The 23473-nt window shown below is 36.8% G+C and overlaps 1 pseudogene; it reads right to left on the bottom strand.

Moving 5' to 3' along the window:
- Nucleotides 1-16005: 16005 nt before the first annotated feature.
- On the bottom strand, nucleotides 16006-16147 carry LOC122892712 (annotated as a pseudogene).
- Between the last annotated feature and the right edge of the window lie 7326 nt (nucleotides 16148-23473).

Here is a 23473-nt window from a genome sequence, read left to right as displayed (position 1 = left end):
TTGCGAGATGTCCAGATGGTGAAGTACTTGGCACAAGGTAAAATAAATACATAAAATACATAAAATAAATAAATACATAAAAATTAAAAAAGAAAAAACAAAAAACCTAGGCTGGGAGACTCTATATTTTCAAACAAACTCAAGGCAGTAAAGCAGCAAGGGCTTGTATACATGATAATTGAGAGCATGGCAGAAAACAGCACATCAAAAACATGACTCAAAATGACTCTGCCCAGCAGGAAGAACACCACCATGGCTCAGAAAATAGAAAAGGTTATAAAACGGTTGTGAAGATCAGGATGTCCATATACTGTACGAGTATCACCTCCAAATGAACCCAGGCCACAGAGATGCTAGGATTTGATTGAGGCTAAGAAATCTTGTGGTCTTAACCTTGAATATGACTGTGTTTGCTATCTGACGTAGAAAATTAAGTTCTTTTGGAGAAACTTTAATCACTGATGTGTTAACTCTTTTCCACTCAACAAAGCAATTTCATAGAGAATACAGAGGCTCGTGAAATGTATTTTGAAAATACTCTAAGAAAATATGGATTGACTTATAGCGATTGTACTGAACTCCTCATACAAAGATCATAAGGTAAAATGGAGCTCTGAATGTGGCTCATCAGTCCTTTTTTTGTTATTGTTGTGCATTTAAAAGTGAATGGGGTGCCCGGGTGGCTCAGTGGGTTAAGCCTCTGCCTTTGGCTCAGGTCATGATCTCAGGGTCCTGGGATTGAGCCCCACATTGGGCTCCCTGCTCAGCAGGGAACCTGCTTCCCCTTTCTCTCTGCCTGCCTCTCTGCCTACATATGATCTCTGTCAAATAAATAAATCTTAATAAAAGTGAATGTCTAAAAAAAAAAAGTGAATGTCTATGTGCAGTATTTTTATATATAAATTATTTCTCAATAAGCTATTAAATAATTAGTAATAAAGTGATAAAGTAATAGTTCCCCCCCACAAAAGAGTGAATCTCTAGTTTTCAGAATATATGCTCTGGAGGGCACCTGAGGGGCTCAGATGGTTCAGGGTCTATCTTCGGATCAAACCCCATATAAAGCCCCAATGGAGGCTCCTTCCTCATCAGGGAACAGGGAGTCTGCTTCTCCCTTTCCCTCTGCTCTTCCCCCCTTCCCCCAGCTAATGCTCTCTCTCTCTCTCAAGTGAATAATTTTTTTTTAAAAGAAAGAATATATGTTGTGGAAAAAAATTAGAGGAGACTCATCTTGTAAGCTCTACCTTCTAAATTTATTTGGCTACCACTTTAAAGTGATAACTGAAAATTTTATGGACTCATAATCTGTTGTAGTTATTTGTGCATTTTTAGGAAGCTTTAATATGTGATGGGTCAGGGGAAAACAATCGTGAATAAGATAAATAACTTTCCAGCTCTCAGAACTTTCAATCTTGAGGAATATAGAAAATACATATATAATTACCTCATACAGTTTTAAGTCTGGATGAAAACTATAGAGGAGACAGCAGCAGGAATGGGAGCTAGGCTAAGCTGAGCAGGGGAAGGGTAATGGAAAAGGAGGCTTCACAAAGTAATTCATGGATGGCCACAGAGAACAGGACACCGCATGGGCAGATCTCTTGGATAAAGATCATTACATGTAAGAGGCAAGTGAAGAATTTAAAGATTTGAATTAAGTTTGAGAGTGTTCTCTTTGTTACTTCTCTTGTTAGGTTTTTTGTCACAGCTGAAATGGAGCAGAGATGTGAGTTTATTAATGTGATCCTGATCTTTCTCCAAAGTGCTCTGAAATTTTTTTTCAAAGATTTGTCAAATAAGTCCTGTCCTTTGGCCCCTTGAAAGTGCCAAAATAAGTGGTGCTGTTCCAGTTATACTCTTTTGCTGTTGAGGAAACTGAGGCTCCTATGGTATCTCATGGTTATTAAGGATGTGAGTGCCAGAATGGAAATAAACCTCTTTATCCCTTAGATCACTGTGCCCTGTTGCCTGCTTTCCATTTGTCTTCTAGAGAAAAATAAACAATGGCTCTCTGTCAATGAAGTACATAAAATCCATCACAATTTAATGGAAATTTTAAAAACAGAGGAAATATAGTGTTCTCTCTCTTAAGGAACTATTTTATATTCTGTTCCAGTTTCGTTTAAGCGTAATAAGTAATGTTATTTTATGGCATTGAACAGTAAGGGAAAGCAGATTTGTGGCAAGTCCTTGAATAGCGAAAAATCTTCAGTTTCTTAGTAGAACCGATAATTTGCATTTGATTAGGATGAAGTAACTACAGCATGTTGTATACAATTAAGGCGGAGGAATACTTTTATTTTACATGCTAACGATGTTCACATAGGAAAAAAAGTCAATGAAAGCCACACTGAGAAAGTCAGTGAGAAGCTGGCCTAAAAAAAAAAAGTATTTTACATCTAAGAGAGAGTGATTTCAGTTTGAAGATGATGCTAAATTTTGTTATGTGGAAGAGATCAAAGAGAGAGGTGAAAAGTTTATATGTAATATCATAACTTAAAATAGAAAGCTTAGTTTCTTATTTTGGCTCCATTAATTTACATAAACCAACAATGTAAACTCATCATGCAATACTTTGTTTTCATCTGTACAATGGGAGGAGAATGACATTCTTACTTCTAGTGAAATTGTGGAACTCAAGAAGAAATCTCTTAAAGCATTTCTAAACAGAAAATACTATACAAGTGATAAATTTGAAAGAGATGAGAACAACTTGAATAAAAAACAGGGCAGAGTAGAATTCACCATCTGGATTAAAATGAAAGAAATGGGAAATAAGATTTTCCTGTAACTCTTAGAAACTATCTTCTAGGTTACTGGGGTTTCCATTTAGAACATTTTGAAACCAAGTTTCACCTTGGTGCCTCAGAGACTAGAAAATAATTTAAGTAATGGATCTTGCCAGATTTCCTTTTGTGGATATTATGTACTTTTTATTTGCCTACTTTGTGGTATTGTGTGTTCCATTTTACCAACTTTTCAGTTTTTGCAGGTTTTAGGGGTCAACCTGTTGCTCCATTTATATATAGTAATCTTGAATTTACTTTTACTTGTTGAATAAAGATTTTCATGGTTTAATCAGTGAACAGTAATTAAAAGTATTTATTGAGTACTGTCATAAATTCTGTGTCTGAAAAAATAAAATACATCTTTTAAGAAAAATTGGTAGCTGCCTCCATTTAATTCATTAGCCTTTCATTTACAAAAGCAAATTAATGAATGAGGCAGCACTAATTAAAATATAGATGCTTCTGATTATTCCTAAAACAAGGCTTAATATATGACAGTTTTCATGACTTAAAATTTGAGATAACTTGTGGTCAGTGAGATGTGACTTGGAGTTCTACGTAATCTGGCCACACAGAAACTGAAACCTTTGCCGTCTGAGTTTGATCATCCCTCAAGACTCTCATTAACACAGTTACTGTTTATTGTTCACTTTCCTTTCCATGCCATTATTATTTCCACGCCACTGTGAATTTGTTCCTGTATTTTTGCTTTCTTTGTCTCATTTACTGTAGGAAAACTCTACCTCCCTAACACCACATTAGGTTTTGTACCATTATTTCATTAGACTGCCCGCCTCAGTATGCTCATCTTCATAGTTTCCCTGGGCTTTTTCAGTATGCTATTAAAATACCTTTTCTTATATCACATTTTTTTTGAATTTTTATTTATTTATTTGACAGAGATCACAATTAGGCAGAGAGGCAGGCAGAGAGAGAGGGGGAAGCAGGCTCCCTGCTGAGCAGAGAGCCTGACTCGGGCCGGATCCCAGGACCCTGAGACCATGACCTGAGTCGAAAGCAGAGGCTTAACCCACTGAGCCACCCAGGTGCCCCTCATCAACTCTTTTTGTAAACAACAGTTTAATTCTTTGCTTCAGCTGAAATTTTGCTTTTTCCTTCAGCTCTCTTCACTGGAGAGTATTGTTTTCTAACTTCCCTAATTCATTAGAAGACTGAGTAGATTTCCATGCTAATTGCAGTCCATGATTTTGCCTCACTAGATAGCAATTGCATTTTGGAAATCATTACCAAACTCTGACACTAGCTTTTTTCACAGGAGGTGTCAGCAACTAACAGTCAAAATGCAATCCTTCTCATAGATGACTTCATCAGCAAGCTCCTGGCTTTTTATCTCCTACCTTGCCAAATATTTTTACAATTTCACCATCAGCAGCAATGACCCTTCTGCCACTGAAATGTCAATCACTTCTAGATATTTCAAGGCCATTTTTATATCACTCAATTCACCCTTGAAGAGATGGGTCATGATTTTGATGTTTGGAAATGATCAGTTTCAATGAGCTCACACTTTGCAGACACCAAAGTCATATTTATTGCATCTTTTCTTTACCTTTTTGCAATTTCCCATCCTATGTTTTTTTCCATTCCTCAATTAATTAGCTTGGCCACATTAATTGACTAGCAATTTGTTTAATTCAGTTAATTATTACTAATTATTGCAGATAGGTACTGTATTAGAGATTTAGGATTTGAAGAATTAAGACAAAAACAACAAAAGTTGATAAACACAGTACCTTCCCCTAGAAAATTTAATTCAGTAAGTACTAGAAAGTACTGCCACAATAACTGGACACCCAGCATGGTGTAAAACCAAAATCCAACAGTGCCAGCTGGGTGGCTCCATAGTTAAGATGACAGCCTCTGTCAAGAATCCCAGAAAAAAAATGCATGATGATAAAATACGATACACAGAAGTTTTAGCATGGTAATGGAGAGGTTACAAGGTTTAGAGTCAGGCTGAAAAAGATTCAAAGAAGGATTTCTTGACTGAGGACAAATGTTCACACCAAGGCATCCAAAAGTAGACGCCTGAATACTGTCCCTGCAGACCAGCCAGAAAGTCACATCTCCGTGATCACAAGCACAGAATCTGGACTACACCAGGGACAATACGGCAAAGATCAGAATCAAAACCAAAAGGAGATTCAAAGCCTTTTTATCCTCTGTTACTATAAGAACATTGAAAGACTTGTGTCCTGACTTCATCTTGAAGAAAATGAGAACAAGAAGCAAGCATTGGAAAGGCAGAAATTCTCCCCTCAATCCCGTTTTAGTAAGAAATAACTGATATCCATCATCGTGTAAGTTTAAGGTATATATATCATGATGGTATGATTGACATGTATAGTGAAATGATTACCACAAGAGGTTCAGTTAACACCCATCATCTCATACAGACCCAGGAAAGAGCAAAGAAGGAAGAAAAAAGAAAAAAAAGTGCTCCTTGTAATGAGAATTCTCATGGTTTAACCCAACAACTTTCCTTTATATTCTACAACAGTGTTAGCTATAGTTACGTTATAAATTATGTCCCTAGTACTTATTTATCTTATAATTGGTAATTTGGGCATTTTGACCATCTTCCTCCCATTTCTCCTCTGCCCAAACCTCTGCTTCTGGAATCCTCAAGTCTGATCTCTTTATGTATGTTAGGATTACTTGTATATTTAGATACTTGTATGTTTAGATCCCACATACAAGATCATACAGCATTTGTCTTTCAAGCATACAGTGTTTCTCTTTCTCTGGCTTATTTCACTTAGTACAATGCCTTGAAGGTCCATTTTTGTTACTGCAAATGGCAAGATTTCCTGGTTGTGTGTGTGTGAGACTGAATAATATTCCACTGTCTATAGACCACAGCTTCCTAATCCATTCATTTATCAATGGACACTTGGGTTGTTTCCAAGTCTTGGCTACTGTAAACAATGCAGCTGTGAACATGGGGGTGCAGCTATCTTTTCAAGTGAGTGTTTTCATTTCCTTTTGGATATATTCCCAGGAGTGGAATTGTGGGATCATAGGGTAGTTCTATTTTTAGTTTTTTAGATCCTCCATACTGTTTTCCATAGTGGCTGCACCAGTTTACAATTCTACCAACAGGGCACTAGGGTTCTTTTCTTCACATTGATGCTGACGTTTCTTATCTCGTCTTTCTGATAATGGCCATTCCATCAGATTGAGGTGATAGATCATTCTAGTTTGAACTTGAGCACCTTTACATGTACCCACTGGCCTGAAAGGCAGAGTGTTTATCCGAAAGTGACTAAATCATTGGAAATAGGTTTTTATACTTGTGAAGACTGTGAGATCATATGATGGCAAGTTAAACTACACAACAACTGACCCTTGAACAATGTGAGGGCTAAGGTCACTAACTCCTGTGAAATTGAAAATCTAAGTGTAACTTTTGATTCCCTAAAAACTTCATTACTAAAAGCCTACTGTTGACAAGAAGCCTTATGGATAACTTAAACAGTCTATTAACACATATTTTGTAGGTTAGAGGTATTCTATACTCTTATAGGTATGCATTCCTATAATTAAGAAGGTCAGGAAAATCTTAAGAAAATTATAAGGAATAGAAAAAAATGCATTTACAGTACTGTACTGAAAAATTTCACACATAAGTAGACCTATGCAGTCCAAATCTGTTGTTCAAAAGTCATCTGGTTTTTTTTTTTCCTTCTTTTAAAACAGCAAAATGGAAAACTGCTAGCTAATTTATATCTTTTACAGAAAACAAAAATGCTAGTTTTCCTGTACATGTTTAAGGAGTATTATGAGTAAATTTTTTAAACCTGCAATTACTGTCTATTTTCTCTTTAATATAGATCTCTGTAATATGTCATCAGGAAGATAGGAGTATAAAACAAACACTTTCTGAGACATGGCAGAACTTATATAATCCAATGTGAGTTGACCTCCTAAGTCATCAATGACCTGACACTCCCTCTCCATGAAAGACAGATCTTCAGGGCAGCCCCTCATTTGGAATTAGCTATGAAGAAGGCATTTCACCAGGGCCATAAGGAAACCAGTACATTACCCAGTGACCAAACCTTGAATTCCTTCCTCATAATGTCATGCCTTTCAGTGTAACTATATATTTACGGGTGACTTTTCTGCAGCCATGCATATTTTTAGCTTGAAAGGAGAATTAGTGATATCCCATCTGTCAACTAACACTCAGGAAAAATAAAAAGCCCCGTGCAGAAGATTGGATTTTGCAATGATGATGACAAATTTTATCAGAACCATCGACAGCAGCAACCACCCTCTGCCCTGCCATGAATTACAGACTTAATCTGTGCCAGGAATAGCACCAGGCCATTTACATATAACTACACAATGGATCCAAGACAGAGAAATGTGGAACATGGTTCCTGCCAGTGAAACCAGAAATGGACAAAACAAGAATGTTTGGAAGATACATAGGTTGTGAATGTGATGTGGGAGCAGGAGGCTGACTGAGGACGGAGCAGGGGCTGGCGCCTTGCACCCCCTCTCCACCCACTCCCCTTGGTAATATGTGTGACATTCCTCAGGCACCCCTGACTGCCCTAAAAGAAGAACAAATGGTTATCTTGCAGAGATCACAGTCCTGCAAGGCAGGAGTCTCCCTTGGTTTGCAAATGTCCTTGAGATTTACAACAAAGAAGTTACCTTATCAATAGCCCAATTTCCAAAGGCACATAACTCAATTCCTCAAGCCCTAATGTCACCCCCCCTTTATAAAAACTGAAGGAGGCCGAGGTACAAGGAAAAGTAAATAAAGTTAAATTTCTTCTAAACCTAAATCTCACTAACAAGGACTCTTGATAGCAGGGGGAATGTAACATTCCACCAGGAGACTCCCAATTGTCTTTATGTTAGTGCCTCATTAGAGGGAAAGTGGCCTTGGCTAGATAGTAACCAGGCCTTCAATATCCTGACAGTCTTCTTTACCCTAATAGCCCTTCTGAACACCCCTTTGTCCTCACCTACCCAACTCCTGTGTATATAACCAGCCACTCCTCGCAAGCCCTGGGCAGCAGCAGCTCTTCCTGCCCACGGGTCCTGTCCCCATGCTTTAATAAACCACCATTTTGCACCAAAGATGTCTCAAGAATTCTTTCTTGGTCATCGGCTCCGGACCTCAGCCCACCGAACCTCACCTACGTTCTAGAACTTCATCAAATGGACTTGAAAGCTAATTCGGGCTGACTTCAGTCTCTGATTTTAGAGTTTTCATTTTTTAAATTTGCTGCTGGAATATCAGCAGATGCCTGAATTTGGTTAATGTACTCTAGGATGATGCTAGAAAGTGTGTGAGGCTCATGCAAATGAAATACTGTTTTTGTTGGATTATGTTTTGAAAATTGTTTTAGTAAACAATCGCCTTCATATTTCAAGGAAATTTTCATTTTTTTAAAATTTCTTTTTTATTTTCAACATAACAGTATTATTTTTGCACCACACCCAGTGCTTCATGCAATCCGTGCCCTCTATAATACCCACCACATGGTACCTCGACCTCCCACCCCCCACCCCTTCAAAACCCTCAGATTGATTTTCAGAGTCCATAGTCTCTCATGGTTCACCTCCCCTTCCAATTTCCCCCAACTCCCTTCTCCTCTCTAACTCCCCATGTCCTCCATGCTATTTGTTATGCTCCACAAATAAGTGAAACCATATGATAATTGACTCTCTCTGCTTGACTTATTTCATTTTCTTTTAAGATTTTATTTATTTATTTAACAGAGAGATCCCAAGTAGGCAGAGAAGCAGGCAGAGAGAGAGGGGGAAACAGGCTCCCTGTTGAGCAGAGAGCCCAATGTGGGGCTCGATCCCAGAACCCCGGGATCATGACCTGAGTGGAAGTCAGAGGCTTTAACCCACTGAGCCACCCAGGCGCCCCAAGGAAATTTTCAATGTTCCAGAAGGAAATGCTATGCCTTCTAGCTTAAAGATAGACAGAAAATGTTTTATAATGAGTTTTCTTTAAACAAACAAACAAACAAAAAATCAAGGGGAACCTGGGTGGCTCAGAGGGTTAAAGCCTCTGACTTTGGCTCAGGTCCTGATCCCAGGACCCTAGGATCCAGTCCCACATTGGGCTCTTCTGCTCAGTGGGGAGCCTGCTTCCTCCTCTCTCTGCCTGCCTTTCTGCCTACTTATGATCTCTGTCAAATAAATAAATAAAATCTTTAAAAAAAAATCAAAGCATCACAACTGCTGGCATGTATATGCTAGAGAACCAGGCAAGAAAAGGAGACTGTAAATATGGCAAAACAAAACTGTATGGCTTTTGGAGAGAATATAGAAAGATGTGATTTAGGGAACCATTCTATGTCATATTTACTGATATTTCAATTAAATATTATATTTGTCACTGCCTTTGACACTCTAAGTAGGAATGTCAACAAATTTTTGAAATGACAAAGTGCAAATTATATTAGTGATTGGTGTAGCAAAAAAATTGGCTTGAAGAATTATCAGAATAGTCTTACAAATGCTAAAAAAAAAAAAAAAAAGCACCAGGATTTTTAATAATAAAAAAATTCCCCAATCCATTCCCCTGTAACCTTTTTCTAAAAACTGAGTTCTTATATTACTAATTTTGGTTCACTGATTTTTCTCCACTATGGTAAAAGGTTATTTCTCAAATACCCTTAACACTCTCATTTTCCAAACTTAATTGTTACCCTTTTTAGTTAAAATAGGACGTAATGTTTTTAGTCTGATAAGATTTGTTTTGTTCTTTGCCCCCAATTCATAAAGTGCTCTATAGCTTTTATTTCTCGTAGAGCTCTTTCTCCCTTTGATTCTCTCCAGACTCCCAACTTACACTGCCTGTCTTAAATTGTTCTGAAACCTTAAAAAAAAAAAATGAGTATGTGCTATGGTGAGTGCTGTGAAGTGTATAAACCTGGCAATTCACAGACCTGTACTCCGGGGGATAAAAATATATTATATTTTATAAAAAAATAAAAAATTTTAAAAAGTGAATCTCTCGCATATTCCTTTTTATTCACCAAACACCTGCATTTCTTCTGGAAACTGCAGCTCTCGTTCTGCAGTTTGGACTGACTGCCATCTCTAGACCTGCTACTCCAGGGGACTGGAACTCTGATGTCATTTCCTTTTTCACCTTTAATTTATGATTTATTTCCTTCTAATGCTAAAACATCTAAGTAACTTTCTAGGATCAGATGTGGAAAGAAGTTTTCTGATGTCTGAAATTAGTTTTTATTCTAAGTCAAACTTCATTGAAATTGAAAGTCAAATTTAATTGTAGTGAACAGCTGGCTTAAAATCATCCTTCAAAATAAAACAGAACAAAAGTCACTTCTTTGTCATCTGTTACAGTGTTGCTGATGAGAATACCGATGCTAATTAAATGATCCCTCCTTCACAGGTAACTATTTCCTCAGCCTCTTCTGCCTCCTCCAGACAAAAGAGAAAAAGAAAAAGAAAAAAAAAAGACTTCTAAATTTCTTTAGTTTTTCTGCAATTTCACAACTCTTCATCACAGTACTGGGATTTATATTTTCATGGGTTTGGGATGCTTCTTCAATATGAAGTCACGTTTTTTCACTGTGCCCTTCTGAGAAGCCCTGTCAGATTGATGTTGGACAGCCTCCACAGATATTCTCTGTTGTTAACCTTCCTCTTGCATATTCTGTGTCACTTATTTCTCTTTTCTTGGAATATTACCCACTGCACTTTTTGCTAATTGCTATTCAGCAAAGCTACTTTGATTTCTTCTCCCCTTCCAATACCCTTTTGTCTCTCACTTCTTTTGAACAGAATCACACTCTATTACATACTTTTTGTGAAGATACATTCATTTGAGAAAGAATGAATGTATCTTGCTTTGCTTATACATCTCCGGCTCTCCCTCTGCCAGGTTTCAGACTATCCTCAAATCTCTGTTGGTCTTGACTCTCTGTTTATATTTAACAAGGAGACCATGCAAGCAGAATCCAGGAGTGCTGTGTACTGTGTTGGGGTGGACTAATGAAGACTCGGTGCTTCTGTGTGTGACTGGAGGACAGGGCAGGCTTTTAGAGTGGGTTGTCTAAGTGTTGGTATGCAAAGAACTTTCTACCCTGGAACCATTTATTTCTCTTTACCTGGGTAGAATACAGTTTTCTATATGAAGACATTTTGTCAGTACTCGAGGGGAGAATTCTGTTGTTTGAAATGCTGTTTCAAGGTTTCCTTTCATGTCTTACATCTGCCCCCAGTTATTAAAAGCTTCTCAAAATACTGACCTCCAAGGTTATCCATGGGATGATGTCTTACTTTTGGCTCAATACTTCCATATCAGAACCTAGGCTAATTCTTGTTGTCCCAGTTATTGGTTGATCTGTTCTCTGGGACTAAGAACTGTGTTGAAATGTTTTGTCTACTACTGGCACCACATTTTTTTCTTTTTGTTATGAAATTATGCCCTTTTACTTCATTTATTTTCAATTTCATGGATCTTCAGAAAAAGGAAAAAGATATGTATGACCAAAATTTTTTTGGATAAATGTTACTACTTGGAAAATTGATGCACAACTTGGCAGAGAAAGAATCTATAGCTTCTGACTCTTCAGATCTAATATTATGGTGGTTCAAATTATTTTTCTTTATCTAAATATACTTGGAGTTCTTAGAGAAATGCCAAACCATGCAATTACCTAAATATGACTGGCACTGGCATGCAATGGGTTATTTCAAAATTTAAGGTATGATTGTTTGAATGTGTGAAAGAGTCTGCATGTATTTTCAAGTCTAGAGTATCTAGTACTTCAGGTTCTTCTGATAATTTTATTCAACATAGTATTCAAAGTCTTAGCCACAGCAGTTAGGCACAAGAAATAACAAGTATCTAAATTAGAAAAGAGTAAGTAAAACTGTCACTATTTGTAGAACCTCTGATTATATATTTAGAAAGCCCTAAAGACTTTAGCAAAAAATGTGAGAACTTATAAACAAATTCAGTAAAATTGCACAGTACAAAATCAATATACACAAATCTGTTCCATTTCTATTAATAACAAACTACCAAAAGAACTAAGAAAATAATTCCACTTACAATTGCATCAAAGGATTAAAATATCTAGGAATAAATTTAACGAAGGAAGTGAAAGATCTGTCTCTTAAAATGTGTGTACAGTTGGTAAAGAAATTAGAAATAAATTGAAAGACACTGTCATCATAGGTTGAAATAATTAGTATTTTTAAATAATCTATATTATCTTAAGCTATCTATAGATTAAATGAAATCCCTATCAAGTACCAAGTAGCATTTTTAAACTGAAATAGAAAGAACAATGTTAAAATTGGTCTGGAGCAACAAAAATCCTAAATAGCCAAAGCAATCTTTTAAGAAGGAACAAAGCGGGAGGCATCATGCTCCCTGATTTCAAGCTATACTACCAAGCTATAGTAATCAAAATAGTATGGTGTTAGCAAGAAGGCCAACACATAGATCAATGGAACAGAATAAAGAGAAATACAGTCATACACATATGAGAACTTATGTTAAAGAAGACCAGAATATAGGTAATCTCTTCAATACATGGCATTTAGAAAACTAGACAGCATGTGGAAAACCCAAAAGACTCCACTCCAAAACTGCTAGAACTTGTACAGGAATTCAGTAAAGCGTCAGGATATAAAATCAATGCACAGAAATCAGTTGCATTTCTCTACACCAACAACAAGACAGAAGAAAGAGAAATTAAGGAGTCAATCCCACTTACAATTGCACCCCAAACCATAAGATACCTAGGAATAAAACTAACCAAAGAGGCACAGAATCTATACTCAGAAAACTATAAAGTACTCATGAAAGAAATTGAAGAAGACACAAAGAAATGGAAAAATGTTCCATGCTCATGGATTGGAAGAAGAAATATTGTGAAAATGTCTATTCTGCCTAAAGCAATATACACATTTAATGCAATTCCTATCAAAGTACCATCCATCTTTTTCAAAGAAATGGAACAAATAATCCTAAAATTTATATGGAACCAGAAAAGACCTCGAATAGCCAAAGGGATATTGAAAAAGAAAGCCAAAGTTGGTGGCATCACAATTCTGGACTTCAAGCTCTATTACAAAGCTGTCATCATCAAGACAGCATGGTATTGGCACAAAAACAGACACATAGATCAATGGAACAGAATAGAGAGCCCAGAAATAGACCCTCAACTCTATGGTCAACTAATCTTCGACAAAGCAGGAAAGAATGTCCGATGGAAAAAAAAAAAACAGCCTCTTCAATAAATGGTGCTGGGAAAATTGGACAGCCACATGCAGAAAAATGAAATTGGACCATTTCCTTATACCACACACAAAAATAGACTCAAAATGGATGAAGGACCTCAATGTGAGAAAGGAATCCATCAAAATCCTTGAGGAGAACACAGGAAGCAGCCTCTTCGACCTCAGCTGCAGCAACATCTTCCTAGGAACATCGCCAAAGGCAAGGGAAGCAAGGGCAAAAATGAACTATTGGAATTTCATCAAGATCAAAAGCTTTTGCACAGCAAAGGAAACAGTTAACAAAATCAAAAGACAACTGACAGAATGGGAGAAGATATTTGCAAACGACATATCAGATAAAGGACTAGTGTCCAAAATCTATAAAGAACTTAGCAAACTCAACACCCCCAAAACAAATAATCTAATCAAGAAATGGGCAGAGGACATGAACAGACATTTCTGCAAAGAAGACATCCAGATGGCCAACAGACACATGAAAAAGTGCTCCATATCACTCGGCATCAGGGAAATACAAATCAAAACCACAATGAGATATCACCTCACACCAGTCAGAATGGCTAAAATCAACAAGTCAGGAAATAACAGATGCTGGCGAGGATGCGGAGAAAGGGGAACCCTCCTACACTGTTGGTGGGAATGCAAGCTGGTGCAACCACTCTGGAAAACAGCATGGAGGTTCCTCAAAATGTTGAAAATAGAACTGCCCTATGACCCAGCAATTGCACTACTGGGTATTTACCCTAAAGATACAAAGGTAGTGATCTGAAGGGGCATGTGCACCTGAATGTTTATAGCAGCAATGTCCACAATAGCCAAACTATGGAAAGAACCTAATGTCCATCAACAGATGAATGGATAAAGAAGATGTGGTACATATACACAATGGAATACTATGCAGCCATGAAAGAAATGAAATCTTGCCATTTGCGACAACATGGATGGAACTAGAGCGTATCATGCTTAGCAAAAAAAGTCAAGTGGAGAAAGAGAACTATCATATGATCTCCCTGATATGAGGAAGTGGTGATGCTACATGGGGGCTTAAGTGGGTAGGAGAAGAATCAATGAAACAAGATGGGATTGGGAGGGAGACAAACCATAAGTGACTCTTAATCTCTGAGGGTTGCTGGGGGGAAGGGGGTTGGGAGAAGGGGGGTGGGGTTATAGACATTGGGGAGGGTATGTGCTTTGGTGAGTGCTGTGAAGTGTGTAAACCTGGCGATTCACAGACCTGTACCCCTGGGGATAAAAATATATGTTTATAAAAAATAAAAAATTAAAAAAAAAAAGAAAAAGAAAACTAGACAGCAATATGCAAAAAAAAAAAAAATCAGATTACTCTCTTTTACCACATACAAAAATCAACTCAAACTTGGTTGGGAACTTGAACCTAAGACTTGAACCCATGAAATGCTTATTAAAAACAACAAAAAAAACAAAACAAACAAAAAAATCCAGGTGGTAAATTACATGATCTTAGTAATGATTTTTTTTTTTATGTGACTCTGAAAGCAAAAGAACAAAAACAAAATAAACAAGTGGGACTATATCAAACTGAAAAGCTTCTGCACAGCAAAGGAAATCATCAAAAAAATCAAAAGGCAACCTATTGCAGTAATTTCTCCCTTCAAATCATGTATCTTATTAAGGGTCTAATATCCAAACTCATACAATTTGATAGGAAAAATCTGATTAAAAATAGGCAGAGGATGTGAATAGACATTTTTTCAAAGAAGAGGTGCAAATGGCCAACATGAACACGTGCCAAAATCACTAATCATCATGGAATAGCAAATCAACACTACAGTGACATATTGTCCCATACCTATCAGAATGGTTATTATCAAAAAGACAAGAAATAAGAGGGTGGCTTAGTCAATTAGCATCTGACTCTTGATTTCAGCTCAGGTCATAATCTCAAGGTTGTGAGATCAAGCACCATTTCAGGCTTGGTGTGGGTCATGGATCTCATTTTAGATTCTCTTTCTTCCTTTTCACCCACTGAACCCCCCCCCAAAAATAAAAAATAACAAGTGTTGGCATAATGAAAAGGAAACTTTTGTGTAATGTTACTAGAAATATAAATTGGTTCAACCAATATGGAAAACATTACAAAGGTTCCTCTAAAAATTAAAAATAGAACTACCATATGATCCAGCAATTCCACTTTGGGTATTTATCTGAAGTAAATAAAAACACTAATTGCAAAACGATCTATGCATCCCTATGTTTACTGAAGCAGGATTTATAATAGCTAAGATATGAAACAACCTAAGTATCCATCAATGGATGAATGCATAAGGATGATGTGAAGGGGTGGTGTGTGTGTATATATATATACACAGACAGATACATATATAATATGTATATACATATACATTATATATATAATGGAATAGTGTTTTATATATACAGGAATATATGAAATATTAGCAATACATATATACATACTATATATCCATGTATAGATATGTAGGTATTTAGGAATACTACTCAGCCATAACAAGAATGAAATCTTACTATTTGAAACAACATGGAAGAAGCATGAAAGTATTATGCCATGTGAAATAAGTTAGAAAGAGAAAGAAAAGTCCATATAATATTACTTTTATGTGGCACCTAAAAAAAAAAAAAAAACAAATGAACAAAATCAAACAAAACTCATGGGTACAGAGAACCAGAAGCGTAGTTGGCAGAAGAGAGGATGGTAGGGGGTAAGTGAAATGAATGAAGGGAGTCATGAGGTTTCAATTCTAGTTATGAAATAAGTAGGTCCTGGGGATGTAATTTTACAGGATGGTGACTAGAGTCAATAACATTGTATTTCATTGCATATTTGAAAGTTACTAAAGGTAAATATTAAATGCTGTCCTCATAAACAAATGTTTTGTATCATTGTATGAAGACTGATAGTAACTACTCATTGTGGTAAACACTGCAGCATATATAAATACTGAATCATTATGTTGTATAGCTGAAACTAATATACTGCTATGTCAATTACACCTCAATAAAAATATTCATAAATGATGGTGAAATTAAACTTGATCTTAGCCAAAAGGCCGAGAAGCGATGATGGTGAAATTAAAGAAACTTTGTTTTCTCTAACAAAATACTGCTTGGGATAAACAAGGACAGAAATCGACTTACTATTTCTGTCCTTATATCTAGAAACAAAATACCTGTGTGGAAGGACTATATTGATATCAGTATTTCTGCTGTACTGTCCAGAGTTTGTGTAACAAGATGCTTCAACTGTTAAAAATAAGGGAGTTGTTAAGGAGTAGAGAGGGGGACACTTGCATTACAATATAGAACTACTTTCTTCATAGATGTTGGTGTCAACAATCCTGGATGCTAAAATGAAGAACAATTCTAGATAATGCCATAAAGTCACTATTTCTCAAGAACCAGCTCACTTGAGCACATTTGACAATGGTGTGAAATGTGAACAAAGAGAACATAAATCCTCCACTAAGAAATCAAAAGTTGTAGCAGAGGAAGACTTTGCAGCAGGACGCTTTAGCCAAAAGGGGCATAGCAGGAATACTTTCAAGAAAATGGGACAGATTTTGCTTAGTGCTTTGAAGATAAAGAGTCATTCAGAAACTGTAAGTAGAAAGAGTTCAGGGACTCCAGAAAAAGAAAAAGGAGACATGGCTTCTGTGACATGAAGTCATTGTAGGCTCCCAGCTATTTTCTATGCTCGATACTCTAATTGCCCAAGCACATGTGTTGCAGAACTCCTAGAAAGTGTCAGAATTACCAAAAAAAAAAAAAAAAATCTTGGTACTTAAGAAAGGACTTTGAGGGGAAAGGGGGACTGCAGAAAATGAACAGAGCCTAGCCATATCAGAGACACTAAATGAGTAGAAGAGCCCCAGTGCTGGGTCAGAAGTAAGCGAGGCCCTGCATTCCCTACCTGAGATAAAGAGTCCCAAACCCCATCTAGTTTATTATTTACTTTTTATTTTTGCTTATTTTTTTAGTGGCAACCTTTCATTTAAATTCCAGTTTGCAAACATACCGTGTAATATTAGTTTCAGGTGTAAAATTTATTTCTTCATTTACCTACGACACCCAGTGCTCATCACAGCCAGTGCCGTATCTAGTTTATATGGTCTTGGAACATGCCCACAGCCTGCTTCCCTTCCTCTACCTCTGCTTCATTATAATGTTAAAATCTCCACTCAAGGAGCAATACAAACCTCAAGAACATTACATACAATGCATGTATAGGCATGTTCCTAAGTACTCGCATGACATCACATTCACCTGGACATGCGAAGACAACACTCCTCTTGGTGAACATTCACCTTAACCCCAAATAAAAGAAACCCACTCCCCCCCTAACTGGGGAGTCACGGCTTTGTAACTTCTTCCCCAACATCTTTTTTGTTTCAAAGAACATCCTTTGTATGACAACTCTGCCCAGTGTAGTCACTCTCTGTAACTCACCAAGTAGTGAACTCATGTTAGTTCTGTTACAATATTAGACTTAGGAGACTAATATTTAATATTTAATAACAATAAATAACAATAGTCAATAAATAATTCAATCAATAGTAAATATTTAATAACAAGCAATAAAACAAAAAAAATTAAAAAATAAGTCTCTGCAAGGCCTTGGAGAAAATGTTTTAGCTTCAGATGGCAAAACCTCTGATTTAAATGGAAACAAAATCTTATGGAAAATTATGTGGACCCAAAAATCACTCAAAAATTGTTTTTTTGTGCTTAGACTAGAGAGTGCAGAAGGAAATCAAGTCTCAAGTCTTCCTGAACGATGGAAAGCTCTACAGGACAAAATGAACATTTAGCTTCCTTTCTAGACTGAGCGAGTATAACCTTTTTTCTGAACCTTTGGCTCGGCCAGAGTAGTGGACTTTGAGAGAAGAAAATGTAGTATGTAGTCTGATGACACTCAAATTGAGATTACTGCCTCTGTCCTAAGCAAGTAGTGTATTTCTTTCACAGTTCCTGTTAATACTATCTTGCCATTCATAAGAAAGCAGTGAATAGGGGCACCTGGATGGCTCAGTGGGTTAAGCCGCTGCCTTCAGCTCAGGTCATGATCCTAGGGTCCTGGGATCGAGTCCCGCATTGGGCTCTCTGCTCAGCAGGGAGCCTGCTTCCCTCTCTCTCTCTGCCTGCCTCTCTGTCTACTTGTGATCTCTCTCTGTCAAAAAAAAAAAAAAAGCAGTGAATATTTTGCTGATGTTTTCCATTTTTTTTATGTTGAGCAAGCTGCTGTGTTTAACAGGTATCCTGAGCAAGAGTAGAATTTATTTCATTTCAATTGAAAATAAATCCCTTTGCATTTAACTAAGTTATTCCTGAGAATTAAGTATTTTGTGCAGCAAAAACTAGGCACAGGTCTCACATTAAAGAAATTTCAATTCTGTACTTGTAGCATAAAAATACTTTTTATATATATACAAGCTTGTAAAAGGAGTTCAAGGATATAAAACCTTTATATGGTAATTCTGTAATTACTATGCCTAACAATTCATGTCTATGATACTGTTCCATAAGGAATGTTTTTTCAAATTCATATAAATTTGTGTCTTAGACTAATTTGTCTTCATATTGTTTTGGATTATGGCTGAGTTAAAATTTGCTATTGAACACTGTCAGTAACATTAGTGAAAATGAACTTCTATTTTACCCCAGTAATTTAACAAAAATTTAAATTTACCTTATGAATTTTAAAAATTTATACAAAGAAACAAGGTTAAGTTTAAGAAAAGTCAATCTTCCTAAGAGCCTTGTTCTTCTCAAGAAATTTGCCTTTAGTTTTAAGAATGGGGAAACCGGGGCGCCTGGGTGGCTCAGTGGGTTGAGCTGCTGCCTTCGGCTCAGGTCATGATCTCGGGGTCCTGGAATCGAGTCCCGCATCGGGCTCTCTGCTCAGCGGGGAGCCTGCTTCCCTCTCTCTCTCTGCCTGCCTCTCCATCTACTTGTGATTTCTCTCTGTCAAATAAATACATACAATCTTTAAAAAAAATAAAATAAAATAAAATTATCTCAATGCAAAAATACTTTCAGAATGGGGAAACCTTGAAACAGATGCTAAATAAATCATGTGCAATTTATCTACTTTAAAGAAATTTGTGACAAGAATTTAAGATCTAATTGAATGCATTTTTGGCATGGAAAAGCTATAATTTCAATTACCTGCCTTTGTGACATAAACTGGATAGAATTTATGGGGATGGGAAATTACACAGAGAGAGGAAGCTAATGAACTGGCTGAAATAAGCACACCCACAGGAAAATGTCATTCTCTACTTAAAATAGCAGTGAAAATTATTATTGTAATATATCTACAAATTACTGACCTCATTAAATTACTAAAAGCTGTGAATATAATAACTTCTTGTGTGGCTAAACGTAAAAATTACTCCAAAAATTTCTCCTCAGTGAAATGATTAAGAAACATTGTTCTCTGTTATAGATTATATAGATACATTACATATATACAAATACACAAACATAGAAGAAAGAAAGAAAGAACAAAAGAAAGAGAATCTTTTTCTATTATAATGCCCTCCCACTGTTCAAGTACTCTAGTGTGCACCTTCTAAAAATCAGGACACTCTTCTACATTACCATCATACAATCCTCCCATTTAGGAAATCAACATTCCTACAATGCTATGTTCCAGTTCAGAGACTTCGCTGGAACTTTGCCATCATCACATGAATGTACCTTCTCCATTTCTAGCCCAGCTACTTGCCCAGGAAACAGTTGCATGTGATTTTCGTACTTCATAAATCTTCAGTCTGAAAGAGTTGCTTAATCTGTCCTTTTACATCCTTAACAGTCTTGAACTTTTGCAGGTTTTAACAGTATAAAATGATCCCTCACCTGGGTCTGGAGGATGTGTCCTCATAACCAGACTCTGACTTCTCTGTGGTCAAATCATCATTGTGAAGAGAGCTATTTCAGTATTACACCTGCATACTGTTCCTTAACAAAGCTTCAGCCACCTGCATTATTTTCCCAGTTATTAATGCCTAGCATTACTTCCTTATTTTGTTATTTCATTAAAGAAGAGTTTTCTTAAAGATTTTTATTTATTCATTTGACAGACAGAGATCACAAGTAGGCAGAGAGGCAGGCAGAGAGAGAGAGAGAGAGGAGGAAGCAGTTCCCCACTGAGCAGATAGCCCAATGCAGGGCTCAATCCCAGGACCCTGGGATCGTGACCTGAGCCGAAGGCAGAGGCTTTAACCCACTGAGCCACCCAGATGTCCCCCCACAAAAAAAAAAAAAAATCTAAAAAGAAGAGTGTTCTTTTTTTTTTCTTTTATATGTTTGTGTCAGTATGGACTCATGAGTTCCTATTTTATGAAAGGGGGATAATCTGATAGTTTTAATTATTTTGATGCCCAATTGCCCTAGATAATACTCAGTGAGAGAACCATCAAGTAAGCTTTTATATACTTTGACATGTCTTTATCAAGTCTTCACTTTCCGGTATAAGTTATTCCTGGACAAGAAGTCTTGTTAGTGCAGATGATATTTAGAAGCCAAAAATACTGGTAAGTGACCATCAGTAAGACTATACTCATCTGTGAAAACACACACACACACACACACACACACACCTGATTCTCATTATTTAGAGCATAAAAATAGACTTTATTCTATGAAGTCATTGCAAATTCCAAATTAGGAAACACTGAATCATTGTCCCTGTGGATATAGGGTTAATTTCCTAGCAGCCTCTAGTCAATTTCCACCAATCCATCAATACATAACCACATTCTCTGTGTTTCTGGCTGAAAACCTATTTTTTAATATATATTATTAATTCATTAACATATAACTCATGGTAACAGTGTAAGTCAAAGCTGAACAAAGCTTATCTAAAACATGTATATTTTTCCATAGGCACATCATAGTTACTTTGTACTAGGAACACTAGGTGGAGGGGCACCTGGATGGCTCATTTGGTTAAGTGACCAAGTCTTATTTTGGCTCAAGTCATGATATCAGGGTTATGAGATCAGGCCCTGCTTCAGGCTTTATGCTGAGTGTTCAGTCTGCTTAATATTCTCTCTCTCCCTCTCTCTCTGCCCCCTTTCTCTCCCTCCCTTAAGTAAAAAATAAATTAATTAATGTTAATTAATTAAAACTTAAAAAAGAACACTAGACAGACCTTCAGCACTATGCTTGAAGAGCCATTTTAAGCAACAAAATCTACCCCTGCCCAAGTACAGAAATGTGAAAACCATGGCACTAAGCAGACTGAAAAACAAAATTTGTTCACACTATGGGCATTTAAACAAAAAGCAGGGCTTTACTTTCTTTTCCCTCAGTTGGCAACATGCAAGTTAGACAACTCTGATTTTTTTTTTTTTTAAGATTTTATTTATTTATTTGACAGACAGAGATCACAAGTAGGCAGAGAGGCAGGTAGAGAGAGAGGAAGGGAAGCAGGTTCCCTGCTGAGCAGAGAGCCCAATGTGGGGCTCAATCCCAGGACCCCAAGATCATGACCTGGGCCCAAGGCAGAGGCTTAACCCACTGAGCCACCCAGGTGCCCCAGACAACTCTGATTTTTTTATGACTCTATTCATGTCTGCAATTAACTAGGAAAAGACTAGGTTGATTTGGGTGTTAAAAATAAATTCTTGCAAGCCAGTGAATCCCAAAGCATGTAATCCATGAATAATTGGGGTTAAATTGTATATTTAAAAAGATGGTAAGAGTTCATACCTGTATTTTCAATTCCAACCCCAAATCTCGAGGTTCAAACTGGCCTTTGCCCCTGTCGTGTTTGTGAGTCCTTTGTTAGTGCATTACCTACATGTAAATCCAACTATTCCCACTGTATTGACTTATTTGCCCATCAACAAACTTGACAAAATGTAACCAAACTTCCAGTCACTGACCACCTTCTCTACCTAACCTGTCACTACCCTGTTCCCTAGGATAGTAGGCACCTTAGGGGAGAGCCAATGATTTTGAGCAATGGTGAATGGGCCCTTAGAAGAATGGATGGGAGATAGGATAGTTTGTGCCAAACTGGTATCTACTTCTCATTTTCTTTCTGTGATGATAGTCAACCTTCTCTGGGTGATGAAACACTCAGGGAAGGGATTTATTGTGATTGAGATCCTTGGAGGAGCTCTCTTTAGGCAGAAGAGGAATTCAGAGAGAGACTTCCACTCAAAATAATCTCTATACCAAAGGGACATGTGTTGGGATGCCATGTCCTGAACTCCTTCATTATCAGCATACAGTAGTTAATTTAGGTTAATGGTCCAAGAGAAAGTCTCAGAAAAGTCCACTTAAAGACAATGAAAAGCAAGCCAAAGTAAATTAATACTAAAGAAGAGTCTATAATTGAAAGAAGAAACCACATTGTCAACATAGCAAATTTGTGAGTCTTCGTTCAGTTATAGTCTTGAATCTATGTGCTCCTTGGAAAGGCAGGAGGCTACAGCCTTCCTGGCTTGGTATGTCAGAGCACAGAGTTTGGAGCAGAGTGCAAATCTAAAGGTAAATGAAGAACATGGGGAGAAGTAAATCAAGTGAGGTAAATGCCAAAATCTGCATGTAAAATTTATCCAAATCCTTTGCTGACCACTTAGTTATACAACCACAAGGAAGGGCCAGCGGGGGGGGGGGGGAGTGGGAGGGCCTGACAAAGAAAAAGCAGCTTCTAGAAACTAAAAATATCTCAGCAGAGATTTTGGTTACCATTATCTTCAGGGGAGTCCAGTCTGGAGTTTGAGTACATTCAAATTAACCATATGCTAGAAGAAAATCATTCTTCAGAGATAGCACAGATCCTGAACTTCTAAACGCATTGTTCAAAATGTGCAATATACACTGCAAAATCTATTGTTCAAAATCTGAAATTAAGGGGCACCTCGGTGGCACAGGCAGTTGTATTCGACACTTAGGTCGTGATCTCAGGGTCATGAGATCAAGCATTGCATCAGGCTTTGGGCTCAGCTTTGGGCTCAGAGTCTACTTGAGATTCTCTCTCCCTCTCCCTTAGCTCCTCCTTCTCATGCTCACTCTAATATAAATTTTTAAAATCTTTAAAAAATTTCAAATTAAAAATAAGCAAATGACTGTATCAACAAACAAGAAAATGACTCATACTCAAGAAAAAAAAATCAGTACTTGAAGTAATCAAGATGTTGTACCTACTAGAAAAGGAATTTAAATAAACTATTATAAACACATTAAAATATGTAAGGAAATGCATACATATAATCTCAAAAAATAAAAATTTTTTAAAAATGTGACTTCTCAATTTGAGAATTTTAATATATTTTCAAAAATTCAGTAGATGAGCTTAAAACAGACTAGAAGAAAACATGTATGAAATCAAAGACAGACTGTTAGAAAATATCCTTTCTAAAGATACTAACTAC

The sequence above is a fragment of the Neovison vison genome, chromosome 12 (assembly GCF_020171115.1).
Source record: "Neovison vison isolate M4711 chromosome 12, ASM_NN_V1, whole genome shotgun sequence".
Lineage (NCBI taxonomy): Eukaryota > Metazoa > Chordata > Mammalia > Carnivora > Mustelidae > Neogale > Neogale vison.
The sequence above is the reverse complement of the archived record's forward strand: the minus strand, read 5'-3'. Positions and strand labels throughout refer to the sequence as shown.